The sequence below is a fragment of the Cetorhinus maximus genome, chromosome 11 (genome assembly GCF_964194155.1).
Source record: "Cetorhinus maximus chromosome 11, sCetMax3.hap1.1, whole genome shotgun sequence".
NCBI lineage: Eukaryota > Metazoa > Chordata > Chondrichthyes > Lamniformes > Cetorhinidae > Cetorhinus > Cetorhinus maximus.
Window position 1 is genome coordinate 19,207,685 of NC_135889.1, and position 14,343 is coordinate 19,222,027.

General features: G+C 44.3%; 1 protein-coding gene across 1 annotated transcript in view; it reads left to right on the forward strand.

The window, feature by feature from the left end:
• Positions 1–14,343, forward strand: part of LOC144686417 (receptor tyrosine-protein kinase erbB-4-like) — a 974,945-nt gene that overhangs the window by 936,090 nt on the left and 24,512 nt on the right. The window lies entirely within an intron of this gene.

Sequence of the window (14,343 nt, forward strand, 5' to 3'; positions counted from 1 at the left end):
TAGAATCATAGAATGGTTATAGCACAGAAGGAGGCCATTCAGCCTGCAGAGCCTAGGCCAGCTCTCTGCAAGAGCAATTTAGCTAGTCCTACTATCCCACTCTTCCCCCATACACCGACAATCATTTTCCCTTCAGGTACTTATCGAATTCCCTTTTGAAAGCCATGATCTAATCTATACTACCATCCTTTCAGGTTGGTCATTCCAGAACTTGGCCACAAAATATTTTTTCTCATTTCACCTTTGATTCTTTTTGCCAATTACTTTAATTCTCCATTCTTTGGTTCTCAACCCTTATGCCACTAGGAACAGTTTCTCTAACTATTCTGTCTAGACTGCACGTGATTTTGAACACCTCTATCAAATCTCTAAGGAGAACAGCCCTCTGTTATCATGGCTTTGTCTCAGGATTCGTTAGCTTCTTATTGTAGAAGTTATCTTGCTGGAGGCAATGGTCTATCTTTTTCAAATCCATGCTGGTTCTTTGTGATTAGCTGAATATTTTCAAGGTATTCAATCGCCCTATCTTCAGTTATCTTCAGTTCTAATAAATTCCCGGCATCAGATGTTAGGTTAACTGGTCTATAGTTCTCTGGTTTCCCTCTGTCACCTTACTTATGTAACAAAATAACATGCACAATTTTCCAAGCCAAAGGAAGGGTACCAGAATTGAGAGAACTTTGGAAGATTATATTTAGGACATCTGCAAGGTACTCACTTACTTCTTTTAAAACCTTGGGATGGGAACCATCTGGTCCTGGGGATTTATTTCCCTTTAGGACCATTATTTTCTTTATCTTAAATTAACACAATCAATTGAAGATTATCAGTCTGGCTCGCAATGTAGCTCACTTATGTATATTCACTTGTAGAGACCTGTCCTCTGCAGGCAAAAAGAATATGTCCAGACATTGACCTTTTTTTAATAAACAAAAACATGGGGGTCAATACCTCCCTGGTGCTATAGCAATGTCTCAACCAATCAGAGCTGACTTGTCAACCAATCAGCACCCCTTTTCGCATGCAGTACAAATTGTTGTTCCTTTGAAATTTGGCATTCTTGCATCTGTTCTGATAAGTGCAAGATGAAAAACTTTGACAGCATTTTATCTTTTTCACCAATACCCTATTCTATTTCTTAATTCTGCCGATAAGGTCTCCACTGCCTGCTTACATCATTATATTTTCCAGCCTCATTGAACAGAATTCATCCTTCATCACTATGGCTACTCCTCCCCACTCCCATTTTTCCTATCTTCCCTGTAGATGTCATAACCTGGTGTATTTAGTTCCCACTCCTGGCCGTCTTGCAGCCATATCTCAGTAATGGCCATCATGTCAAACCCTCCAAGTTGAACTTGCGCCTGCAATTCAATCAATTTGTTCCATGGTTTTGTATAAAGTACACTTATTTGGGGGCACACCGTAACCTGTCCTTCAGCTCTAAAGTTTTATTCATATGTTTTTTATTTCTCTCTCCTGATTTAATTACATCTTTCAGGCTTCCCTTTACCTGTAGTGCCTAAAGCACAATTTTTAACTGTCACTCTACTCCCTTCCCTTTTGTTTATTTTCGAACTATTATTTAGACTACGGCCTGAATTTTTCAGTCGGCGGGCGGGCTCGGCGGGAGTGGTCACGGAGCCCTTGTTATTCTTTCCACTCGGACTCTGCTCTCAGCCCAGTTCAGTTGAAGCCTGTCCCAATGGTACACTGCTTTCCTATCCCAATTTTGGTGCCAGTGTCCCATGAAATGGAACCTCTGTTCCCCGCACTACTCCTCCAGCCATGTGTTCGCCTCCCGAGCTTGCTTATTGCTTTGCCAATTTGCACATGGCACAGGTAATAAATCCAGAGAACATAACCCTTCAGTTCCTGTCCTTCAATTTAGTTCCTCGTTCCTGGTGCTCTCCAGCCAGGACCTCCTGCCTACCCTTCCCTATGTTGCCGATCCCAACATGGAGTGCAACAATTGGATCTCCCCCTCCCTCTCCAATATCCTTTCAAGTCATTTTGAGATGCCCCTCACCTGACACCAGGAAGGCAACATACCATGTGGGGCTCTCAATCCTGCTTACAAAGGGTGCTGTCTGTCCCCTAATTATTGAATCTCCTACAACTACAACTTTATGCTTCCCCTCCTCCTTCCATCTTCAGACTGCTTCCTGCTCCAAGGTTCCAAGGTCCACATTCTGGCTGTCCTTCCAACAGTCTTTATCCTGGTCCTTGCAGGTAGCAAGTACATTTGTACCTGTTGAGTAGGTTCTCCGCAGGTCCTGTGAATCTTTGATCTCTACCTCACCTCAGTTTCCCTTACTCGGCACACTATCGATCACATCAGCCCCCTTCTGAACCTTACTATGAGGTGTGACTGAATATTGGAGCAGACCATAAGACATAGGAGCAGAAATTAGGCCATTCGGCCCATCGAGTCTGCTCCACCATTCAATCATGGCTGATAAGTTTCTCCACCCCATTCTCCCACCTTCTCCCCGTAACCTTTGATCCCCTTACCAATCAAGAACCTATCTATCTCGGTCTTAAATACACTCAATGACCTGGCCTCCACAGCCTTCTGTGGCAATGGATTCCATAGAGTCACCACTCTCTGGCTAAAGAAGTTTCTCCTCATCTCTGTTCTAAAAGGTCTTCCCTTTACTCTGAGGCTGTGCCCTCGGGTCCTCGTCTCTCCTACTAATGGAAACATCTTCCCAACGTCTACTCTATCCAGGCCTTTCAGTATTCTGTAAGTTTCAATCAGATCCCCCCTCATCCTTCTAAACTCCATCGAGTATAGACCCAGAGTCCTCAAACATTCCTCATATGTTAAGCCTTTCATTCCTGGGATCGTTCTTGTGAACCTCCTCTGGACCCTCTCCAGGGCCAGCACATCCTACCTGAGATACGGGGCCCAAAATTGCTCACAATATTCTAAATGTGGTCTGACCAGAGCCTTATAAAGCCTCAGCAGGACATCCCCTGCTTTTATATTCTAGTCCTCTCAAAATAAATGCCAACGTTGCATTTGCCTTCCTAACTACCGACTCAACCTGCAAGTTAACCTTAAGAGAATCATGGACTAGGACTCTCAAGTCCCTTTGCACTCCAGATTTCTGAATTCTCTCCCCATTTAGAAAATACTCTATGCCTCTATTCTTCCTATCAAAGTGCATGACCTCACATTTCCCCACATTGTATTCCATCTGCCACTTCTTCGCCCATTCTCCTAACCTGTCTAAATCCTTCTGCAGCCTCCCCGCCTCCTCAATACTACCTGTCCCTCCACCTATCTTTGTATCATCTGCAAACTTAGCCAGCATGCCCTCAGTTCCTTCATCTAGATCATTAATGTATAAAGTGAAAAGTTGTGGTCCCAGCACTGACCCTTGCAGAACTCCACTAGTCACCAGCCGCCATCCTGAGAAGGACCCCCTTATCCCCACTCTCTGCCTCCTGCCAGACAGCCAATCTTCTATCTATGCTGGTACCTTGCCTCTAACACCATGGGCTCTTATCTTACTGAGCAGCCTCCTGTGCGGCACCTTGTCAAAGGCCTTCTGGAAGTCCAAGTAGATAACATCCATTGGCTCTCCCTTGTCTAACCTGCTCGTTACCTCTTCAAAGAATTCTTACAGATTTGTCAGGAATGACCTCCCCTTGATGAAACCATGCTGACTTTGCCCTATTTTACCATGCACTCTCAAGTATTCTGAAATCTCATCCTTAATAATGGACTCTAAAATCTTATCAACGACCGAGGTCTGGCTAAACGGCCTGTAATTTCCCGTCCTTTGCCTCACTCCCTTCTTAAACAGGGGGGTTACATTAGTGATTTTCCAGTCCTCTGGGACCCTCCCTGACTCCACTGATTCCTAAAAGATCACCACTAACGCCTCCACTATCTCTTCAGCTATCTCCTTCAGAACTCTGGGGTGTAATCCATCTGGTCCAGGTGATTTATCCACCTTCAGACCTTTCAGTTTTCCTAGCACCTTCTCCTTGGTAATGGCCACCATTCTTACCTCTGCCCCCCAACTCTCTTGAACTTTGGGGATGTTACTCATGTCTTCCCCGTGAAGACTGACGCAAAGTACCTATTCAGTTCCTCCGCCATTTCTTTGTTCCCCACTACTACTTCTCCAGCGTTATTTTCCAGCGGCCCAATGTCCACTTTTGCCTCTCTCTTACCCTTTATATATCTAAAAAACTCTTGCAATCTTCTTTTATATTACTGGCTAGTTTACCCTCATATTTAATCTTCTCTCTCCTTATTTTTTTGGTTGTCCTCTGTTGGTCCTTGTAGGCTTCCCAATCCCCTGGTTTCCCACTGCTCTTCACCGCATTGTACACTTTCTCTTTAGCTTTTATGCTGTCCCTGACTTTCCTTGTCAGCCATGGTTGCCTCGTCCTCCCTTTAGTATGCTTCTTCTTCCTAGGGATGAATTTTTGCTGTGTCTCCCAAATTACTCCCAGAAACTCCTGCCATTGCTGTTCCACTGTCTTTCCTGCTAGGCTCATCTCCCAGTCAATTCTGGCCAGCTCTTCCCTCATGCCTCTGTAGTTGCCTTTATTCAACTGTAATACCGTTACATCTGATTCCAACTTTTTCCTCTCAAATTGCAGGGTAAATTCTATCATATTATGGTCACTTCCTCCTAAGGGTTCCTTCACCTTAAGCTCCCTTATCAAATCTGCCTCATTACACATCACTAAATCTAGAATTGCCTGTTCCCTAGTGGACTCCACCACAAGCTGCTCCAAAAAGCCATCTCATAGACATTCCACAAATTCCTTTTCTTGGGATCCACTACCAACCTGATTTTCCCAGTCTACCTGCATATTGAAATCCCCCATGATCACTGTAACCTTGCCTTTCTTACACGCCTTTTCTATCTCCTGGTGTATCTTGTGCCCCACATCCTGACTACTGTTCGGAGGCCTGTAACTCCCATTATGGTTTTTTTACCTTTGCGGTTCCTCAACTATACCCACACAGGTTCTACATCATCTGACCCTACGTCGTTTTTTGCTATCGATTTAATTTCATTTCTTACTAACAAAGCAACCCCACCCCCTCTGCCAACCTGCCTATCTTTTCGATAGGATGTATATCCTTGGATATTTAGCTCCCAGTCCTGATCCCCTTGCAGCCATGTCTCCGTGATGCCCACCACATCATACCTGCCAATTTCAACCTGCACCACAAGCTCATTTATCTTATTTCGTATACTGCGTGCAGTCAGATACAACACCTTCAGTCCTGTATTTCCTGTCCCCCTTCTCATTGTCGTCCCTTTATCTGATGTGCTTGAAGTTAGATTCCTAGCCCTTTCTAAACACTCTGTCCTATTTTGTGTTCTGGAGACTTTAATAGCCTCTCCTGGGCTCTCCTTTCTTTTCAGTTTTTTCATAATTTTCCATGAAGTTGAATCCACCCCCCCCACATGCTAACCTGCTGCTTTGTTTCCCATTAGTCATACTTCTTGGAGTTTTAACCTTCCCTTCCCCACACTTTCTAGTTTAACATCCTGTTGACCACCCTATTTACCCTTTTCGCTCGAACATTGGTCCCAGATCGGTTCAGGTGGCGACCGTTCCAACGGTACAGATCCCTCCTGTTCCAATACTGATGCCAGTGCCCCATGAAATGGAACCCCTCTTTCCCGCACCACTCCTTTAGCCACATGTTTACTTCCCTTATTCTCGCGTCCTTATGCCAATTTGCACATGGCTCGGATAGTAATCCGGAGATTATAACCCTTGAGGACCTGTTCTTTAATTTAGCTCCCAGTTCCTGATAATCCCCAAACAGGTCCTCTTTCCTAGTCTTACCTAGTTATTTGTCCCGACGTGGACCACAACAACTGGTCCTCCCCCTCCCTCTCCAATATCCTTTCAAGCCGGTCAGAGATGTCCCTCACCCTGGCACCGGGCAGGCAACATACCATGCGGGACTCTCGATCTTGCTTACAAAGGATGCTATCACTTCCCCTAATTATAGAATCCCCTACAACTACCACTTGTCTTTTTGCTCCCCCCTCTTGAATGGCCTCCTGTGCCATGGTGCCGTGGTCAGCTGGCTCATCCTCCATACAGCCCTCTTCCTCATCCACACAGGGAGCAAGTACCTCGTACCTGTTGGACAAGGTCAGGAGCTGAGTCTCCTCTGTTCCTGAACACAGGATCCCTCTACTTGCCTCACTTGCAGTCACACCCTGCTGACCCTGACCACTGACCGAATTTGAGGTACTTAATCCACCGGGTGTGACCGCCTCCTGAAACAAAGTGTCCAGGTAACTCTCCCCCTCCCGGATGTGCCGCAGGGTCCAGAGCTCGGACTCCAGCTCATCAATTCTGAGCCGGAGTTCCTCCAGCAACCAACACTTGCGGCAGATATGGTCACTGCGGCTTGCAATGGGATCTGCCAGTTCCAACGTCATACAGCTAGAGCACATCACCTGCCCAGCCATCTCTACTTAGATAATTAATTTAGTAATCAGCTTTGCAGTGTTTCTTTTTCAAATTTGGTGCAGATTTCCTATCAACCAATCAGCTCACAGCTTTCCTGTGACGTCGCTTTTTCAGTTTTGGCTTCAGTTACTCTGTGCCCCGAGGTCACCGCTCTGGTGCTCCTCCCTCCGAGTTTGCTCCCTGGAGACAAGGCCGCGAATCCCCGAGGTCAGCTAGATTTATACTCACCGCTCCGGTGCTCCTCCCTCCAAGTCGGCTCCCTGGAGACAATCCAGATATTGAATTCTTTCCCTTATGTCTCCAACTCGCACTCCAGCTGGACTACTTTGAGCCAGAGAGATTAGAGACTGTAACATCTGCTGCAGATGTGTTCGCTTGGGACAATGTTGCTGTCCACAAACTCGAGACACACAACCTGCTCTGCTATTTCTTAGTCCAGATTATTTATATCCATTTTTTAGCTTGCTGTTTTCTTCACACTAGCTTGTACTAAGCACTAAAACATCGGTCAACCATTTTAAATATTAACTGTCTCAAGTTTACATGAACAAGTGTGGAGGCAAATGGCAATACTTCCTTCTGCTTCTCCACCAAATTCCCACTTCCACCAATTCCCAACTTTTACAATAAAAGCAAAATGCTGCGAATGCCAGAAATCTGAAATAAAAACAGAAAGTGCTGGAAGCACCCAGAAGGTCTGGCAACATCAAATGATATGGAGATAGCACAGGAAAGTGACGTTGCGGTCGACAATCAGCCATGATCTAATTGAATGGCGGAGCAGACTTGATGGGCTGAATGTCCTACTCCTGTTCCTATATTCCATATTTGGAAAGAGAAACAGAGTTAATGGGCAGAATTTTGCCATCGGCGAGCAGGGGGCCCACTCGCCGACACGTAAAATGACGCAGGGCGACCTCGGGCGGAATCCCCGACGTCATCCCGCCCCATTTAAACTTTCAGGAAGGCGAGTGCACAGCAAAATCAGCTGCGCGCCTGCCGACCTGTCAATGGCCAATTGAGGCCATTGACAGGATCATTTAAACAATTAAAGGACCTGCCCGTCCAACCTTAAGGATGGCGGGCAGGCCAGGAGCCCCGGCGGGGAATAGGAAAAACATGAAACCTCATCCATGGGCGGGATGAGGTTTCATGCAGGGTTTTAAAAAGTTTAGTAAAGTTATAGTGTAAATTATGAACATGTCCCCTCTCATGTGACATTGTCACATGAGGGGACTTGTTAGGGAATTTTTTTCTTTCATTTTTTAATCTTTTTAAAATTGTAAGCGATCTCCCTGAGGCAGCACTTAGCCTCAGGGAGATGTGCGCTCTTTTGCGAAAGAGCATACTCTAGCTTTTGGGGAATCACCCCCCCCATCCGCCCGCACAGGAAGCTCATAGTGCTTCCCGCCGGACGTCACGCTGGGCAGGCCTTAATTGGCCCGCCCATGTAAAATGGCGGCGGGGCCCGCTTCTCCGGCAGGGATCGGCTCCCTGCCCTCCGGAGATTGGGTTGGGCCCACCCGCCCAGTAGGCAGGAAATTCTGCCCAATGGTTCAAGTCAAATATGACTCTTCTTCAGAACTGAAGAAGTGCCTGAAGAATTCTGAAGAAGAGTCATGTTCCACCCGAAACATTCCTCTGTTTCTCTCTCCACAGATGCTGCCAGACCTGCTGAGGTTTTCCAGCATTTTCTGTTTCTTTCCCAACTCTTACACTCCATTTACGATACACTCCATCTACTACCACTCTGTGTCAGCAAAAACTATTTCCTAAAATCTTTTTGAACCACACCCAAGTTCCGACTGCTGTCTCAGCTTCCTGCTCAAAGTAATTTGCACTTATTCAGACAATCATTTACAGCTGAATGATAGTTAACTGCCACTGTAAGGCAGTTTCCGTTAAGTAACATGCAGTTTCTTTCACAGTTTTTAAAGTTCTAAATGAAATTTAAAATGTTGAACTAAATGTCATACATAGAAACATACATAGAAACTAGGACCAGGAGTAGGCCATTCGGCCCTTCGAGCCTGCTCCGCCATTCATTATGATCATGGCTGATCATCCAACTCAATAGCCTGCTCCCGCTTTTTCCCCATACCCTTTGATCCCTTTCGCCCCAAGAGCTAAATCTAACTCCTTCTTGAAGACATACAATGTTTTGGCCTCAACTACTTTCTGTGGTAGTGAATTCTACAGGCTCACCACTCTGGGTGAAGAAATTTCTCCTCATCTCATTCCTAAATGGTCTACTCTGTATCCTCAGACTGTGACCCCCCCACCAGTTCTGGACTCCCCCACCATCGGGAACATCCTTCCTGCATCTAACTTGTCTAGCCCTGTTAGAATTTTATAGGTTTCTATGAGATTCCCCCTCATTCTTCTGAACTCCAGTGAATATAATCCTAACTGGCTCAATCTCGCTTTATATGTCAGTCCCGCCATCCCAGGAATTTGATTTGTTTTTCAATTTGATATAACCTCACCCAACACTTGGCAAAGGATTCCCACTCTCACCGAATTTCAACTTTTACACTTTATTTACACTGCAACCATCTGCTAACACTCTGTGACCGAGACTTGGAGAATCACTGATGTGGATCAAGACTGGCACCATTCTCAGCTGTTAGGGCTCAGACAGGAGGCAAATTTAGCAACTGAGCCTTTTCCTCATCTTTTCAATGTTAAAACATTGGCATGTCAAACTCATCAGCTCTAAAGTGGACAAATGTAGTGGACCTCTAACCATGGGTTAAAATCCCCTCGATGTAGGAAGGTATTGACGGATGAAATTGAGAAGTCAGGAGGTGCAAAACAGGCTAAGTCATCAACTGCCCATTAATCACTTCTTGCCAACTCTCCTTCAACAGCCCCTTCCAAACCTGCGACCTCTACCACCTAGAAGGACAAGGGCAACAAACACATGGGAACATCACCACCTGCAAGTCCCCCTCTAAGCCACTCACCATCCTGACTTGGAAATATATTGCCGTTCCTCACTGTCACTGTGTCAAAATTCTGGAACTCCCTCCCTAACAGCACTGTGGTGTAGCTACACCACATGGACTTCAACACCACCACCTTCTCAATAAACGCAGCCCTTGCCAACGACACCCAGATCCCAAGAAAGAAAAAGAAAACCCATTCAGTATTTAATTCCATTGATTGCATATAGTATTTCAGACAGCCAATACCATGCCCAGCCCCAGCCAATTTCACTTTCATCAACTTTAAAATGTGAAAATGAGAGGGAGTTATTCCATCAATTGAGAAGGAATTTGGCGTAATTTCTGTCAGCTAAGAATGATCACAACAGTGATAACTCGAGAGGCTCTAGCTGTTTTCACCAGGGGCAGCCAATCACATTATTCCCACCTGCTTCCACTTATCACCAGTCCCACCAATGCAAACTTCTTCCAGCTCCATAAAACAGCTGCTATAAGCAGCCCCATTTTAATCAAGTGTTACATCATTATATTCATTGTGCATTTTGAACTGGAGAAGACTTTGATCCTGAGTGTATCTGTTGACTGTGATTTTGCGTAATGCTGGGCTTTTATGTGGAACAGTGCTATCGATTTTACTCTCAGGGTAGTTCAGGAGGTCAAGGGATGGCGTTGTTTAATCAGTACAACTTCATTTTCATTGTAACCTCCTCCAACCATACAATTCTTCGAAATCTTTGTGTTCCTCCAATTCCAGCCACTTGCGCATCCCCATTATTCATCGCTCCACATTAGCACTTGTGCCTTCAGTTGAATAGGCTCTAAGGTCAGGAATGCCTTCATAACATAAGAATTAGGAGCAGGAGTTGGCCATTTGGCCCCTTGAGCCTGCCCTTCAATAAAATCATGGCTGATATGATTTTGGCCTTAACTTTTCTGCCTGTCTTCTCTAACCCTCAACTCCCTGCTTCCACTGCTCTCTAGGGTAGGGAATTCCAAAGATTAACAACTTCCTGAGAGAAGAAATTCCTCCTTAGCTCCATCTTAAATGGAAGACCCTTATTTTGAAACTGTGTCCCCAATTCTAGATTCCCCCTCCAGAGGAAACATCCTCTCAACATCTACCTTGTCAAACTCCTCAAAATCTTATATGTTTCAATAAGATCACCTCTAATTCTTCTAAACTCCAATGAATATAGGCAAACCTGTTCAACCTTTCCTCATAAGAGAAAACCCTTCATCCCAGGAATCACTTAGTGAACCTTCTCTGAGCTGTCTCCAATGCAAATATTTCCCACCCTAAGTAAGGAGACCAACATTGTACAGAGTACTCCAGGTGTGGTCTCACCAATGCCCTGTACAGTTCTAGCAAGATGGCCCTGGTTTATACTCCAACCCCCCCCTTGAAATAAAGGCCAATATTCCATTTGCCTTCCTGATTACTTGCTGTACCTGCAGATCCCTCTTTATCACAGCATTCTTGCAGTCTCTCTCCATTTTAAATACTTTTCTTCCCACCATTATGGACAATTTCACATTTTCCCATATTATACTCCATCTGCCAAATTTTGCCCATTCACTTAACCCATCTATATCTTTTTACAGACTCTTTTTGTCCTCCTCAAAACTTGCTTTCCTATCTATCTTTGTATCTTCAGCAAATTTCGCTACAATACACTCAGCCCATTCATCCAAGTCATTAATATAGATTGTAACTAGTTGAGGCCCCAGGACTGATCCCTGTGGCACTCAACTGGTTACAGTTTGCCAGCCTGAAAATGACCCATTTATCTAGACTCTGTTTCCTGTTAGTTAGCCAATCGACTATTCATTCTAATATATTAACCCCAATACAATGAGCTCTTACCTTGTGTTGTAACCTTTTTGTGTGGCACCTTATCAAATGTCTTTGGGAAATCCAAATACACTACATCTACTGGTTCCCCTTTATTCACACTCCTTGTTATATCTTCAAAGAACTTGAATAAATTTGTCGAACGCGATTTCTCTTTCGTAAAACCATATTGACTCTGCTTGATCGGATTTTGATTTTCTAAATGGCCTGCTACTACTTCCTTAATATTGGATTCCAGCATTTTCCCAATGACCAAATTCCCAGATATAAGGCTAACTAGCCCATAGGGCATAATTTTTCGTTGAATGGGCGAGCGCGCGCCCGACCTGCTCAAGCGTAAAATAGCGATGGTGATGTCAGGCGAGTGTCCCGGCGTCATCGCGCACTCGTGCGATATTTCAGTCAGCGGGCACATGCTAACCTGGGAAGCGCCCCTGCTGATAACTAAGAGGGTAATTAACCCATTAATGTCGCAATTAACAGAGGTTTTTCGTTGCCTGTCCAACATTACGGTTGGCAGGTGGGCGAATCGCCAGGCAGCCTTTCCACTTTTCATGAAACCTCATCCACGGGCGGGATGAGGCTTCTGTGATCAATTAAAATTAAAATAAATTTCTGTGGACAACATTTTCATTACCTCCATTTTAAGGTGACTGATTATGAAGCTTGGACACTTTTTTCTGGTTTCTGTAACCTTTATTTTAGGTTGTTCAGGTCTTCAGCTCCCTGAGGAGGCTCTCTGCCTTCAGGGAACTTTCTGTGAGCACTTGCCTACGCCTGTGCTGACTTCAGCACTCGCCCTCCTGCTGTCCCCACCCCGGCAGCGCTGAGCTTTCCACGCCCACTTCACACTGGCTGGCCTTTAATTGGCCAACCAGTGTGAATTCGCGGTTGGGGGCTGATCGCGGTCGGCGGTCCGTTCCCTGGCCAATCCCAGACCCGCCGATCACGCCCACCACCGACCTAAAAATCCTGCCCTTAGTTGCCTGTTTTCCGTCTCCTTCCTTTCTTGAATAGAGGTATTATGTTTGCGGTTTTCCAATCCACTGGAACCTTTCCAGAATCTAGGGAATTTTGGAAGATTGTAATCAATGCATCCACTATCTCTGTAGCTACCTTTTTTAAGATCCTAGGATACAAGCTATCAGGTTCACTGGACTTGTCATTAGTTTTCCTAATACTTTTTCTCTAGAGATAGTGATTGTTTTACATTCCTCTCTCTGTTTTCCCTCTTGATTTTCTACTATTAGTATTGGGATGCTTTTTGTATCATCTACCATGAAGACAGATTACAAACACTTGTTCAAAGCCTCTGCTATTTTCTCATTTCCCATTATTAATTCCTCTAAGGGACCAATGTTCACTTGGCTTCTCTCTTCCTTTTTATATCCTTGTAGAAAGTCTTACTGACTTTTAGTTTTATTTCTTGCTGGTTTACTCTCATGTTTTAATTATTCTCTCTTTATTTTTTAGTCATCCTTTGCTAGTTTCTAAAATTTTCCCAATCTTCAAGACTATCGCTAATCTTCACAGCATTGTATGTCTTTTCTTTCAGTTTGATACCATTCTTAACTTCCTTAGTTAGCCACAGATGGTGCATCCTTCTCACAGCATATTTCCTTCACAATGGATTATATCTTTCTTGAGAGTTCTAAAATATCTCCTTAAATGTCTGTCACTGCCTCTCTGCCATCTTACCTTTTAACCTATTTTCAAAATCCATTGTAGCGAACTCTGTCTTCACACCTTTGTAATTGTCTTTGTTTAAGTTTAAGACATTTGTTTCAGAGTCAAGTTTCTCACCCACAAACTGAATGTAAAATTCCATCATATTATGATCACTCTTGCCTGGAGGATCCTTTATTATGAGCTTATTAATTAATCCTGTATCATTGCACATTACCAGGTCTAAAATAGCTTGTTTTGTGGTTGGTTTCAGAATGTATTGTTCTAAGAAACTGTATCAAAAACACTATTTGAACTCCTCTTCGAGGCTAATTTGCCAATTTGATTCATGTAATCTATATGAAGATTAAAATCACTGACGTTAATTGCAGTACCTCCTACAAGCCTCCATTATTTCCTGATTTATACTTAGCCCTGATTGTAGCTACTGTCAGGGGCCTGTAAACTACTGCCACTAGCTACTTTTTTGCTTTGCTATTTCTTATTTCCACGCAAACTGATTCTACATCTTGATCTTCTAAGCCAAGATCATCTCACTCCTGTGCTGATCTCATCCTTTTTAGAGGAGCTACCCCACCTCCTTTTCCTTTCCTACTATCCTTCTGAAATTTCAAATCTGTTCAGTATTCAGTTTCAAACCTTGGTCACCTTGCAACCAAATCTCAGTAACGGTTTTCATATTATACCTATTTATTTCAATTTGTGTTATCAATTTTTCCATCTTGTTATGAATGCTGCATGCATTCAGATAAAGAGCGTTACATTCCGTCTCTTTACTGCTTTTCCCTACTCTGACCCTATTTGCTGGTGCACTCTTATGTTTGTATGGTCTGGCCCTTCCTGTCTCACTCTGGTTATTATTCCCCACCTGTACTATACCTTGTCCTTTCTCATTTAACTTTCTAAATTTCTCCTATGTGAACTCTCTCCCTGACTATTTAGTTTAAAACCCTCTCTACTGCCCTAGTTATATGATTTTCCAAGACACTGGTCCCAACGTGGTTCAAGGGAAGGCAGTCCCAACGGTACAGCTCCCTCTTTCCCAAAGTACTGGTGCCAGTGCTCCATGAATCAAAACCCATTTCTCCCACACCAATCATTCAACTCGCTAATCTTATTTACCGTATGCCAGTTTGTTCATTGCCCAGGTAGTAATCCAGAGATTTGTGGTTCTGAATTTTAATTTGGCCGCTAGCCTCTCATACTCCCTCAGCAGAACCTCTTTCTTAGACTTACCTGTGTCATTAGTACCCACTTGGCCATAACAGCTGGATCCTTCAACTCCCAATCCAAGTTTCTCTCCAGCCCTGAGGAGACGTCCTTAACCCTGGCACCAGGCCTGCAACACAGCTTTTTGTACTCACGCTTTTGGCTGCAGAGAACAGT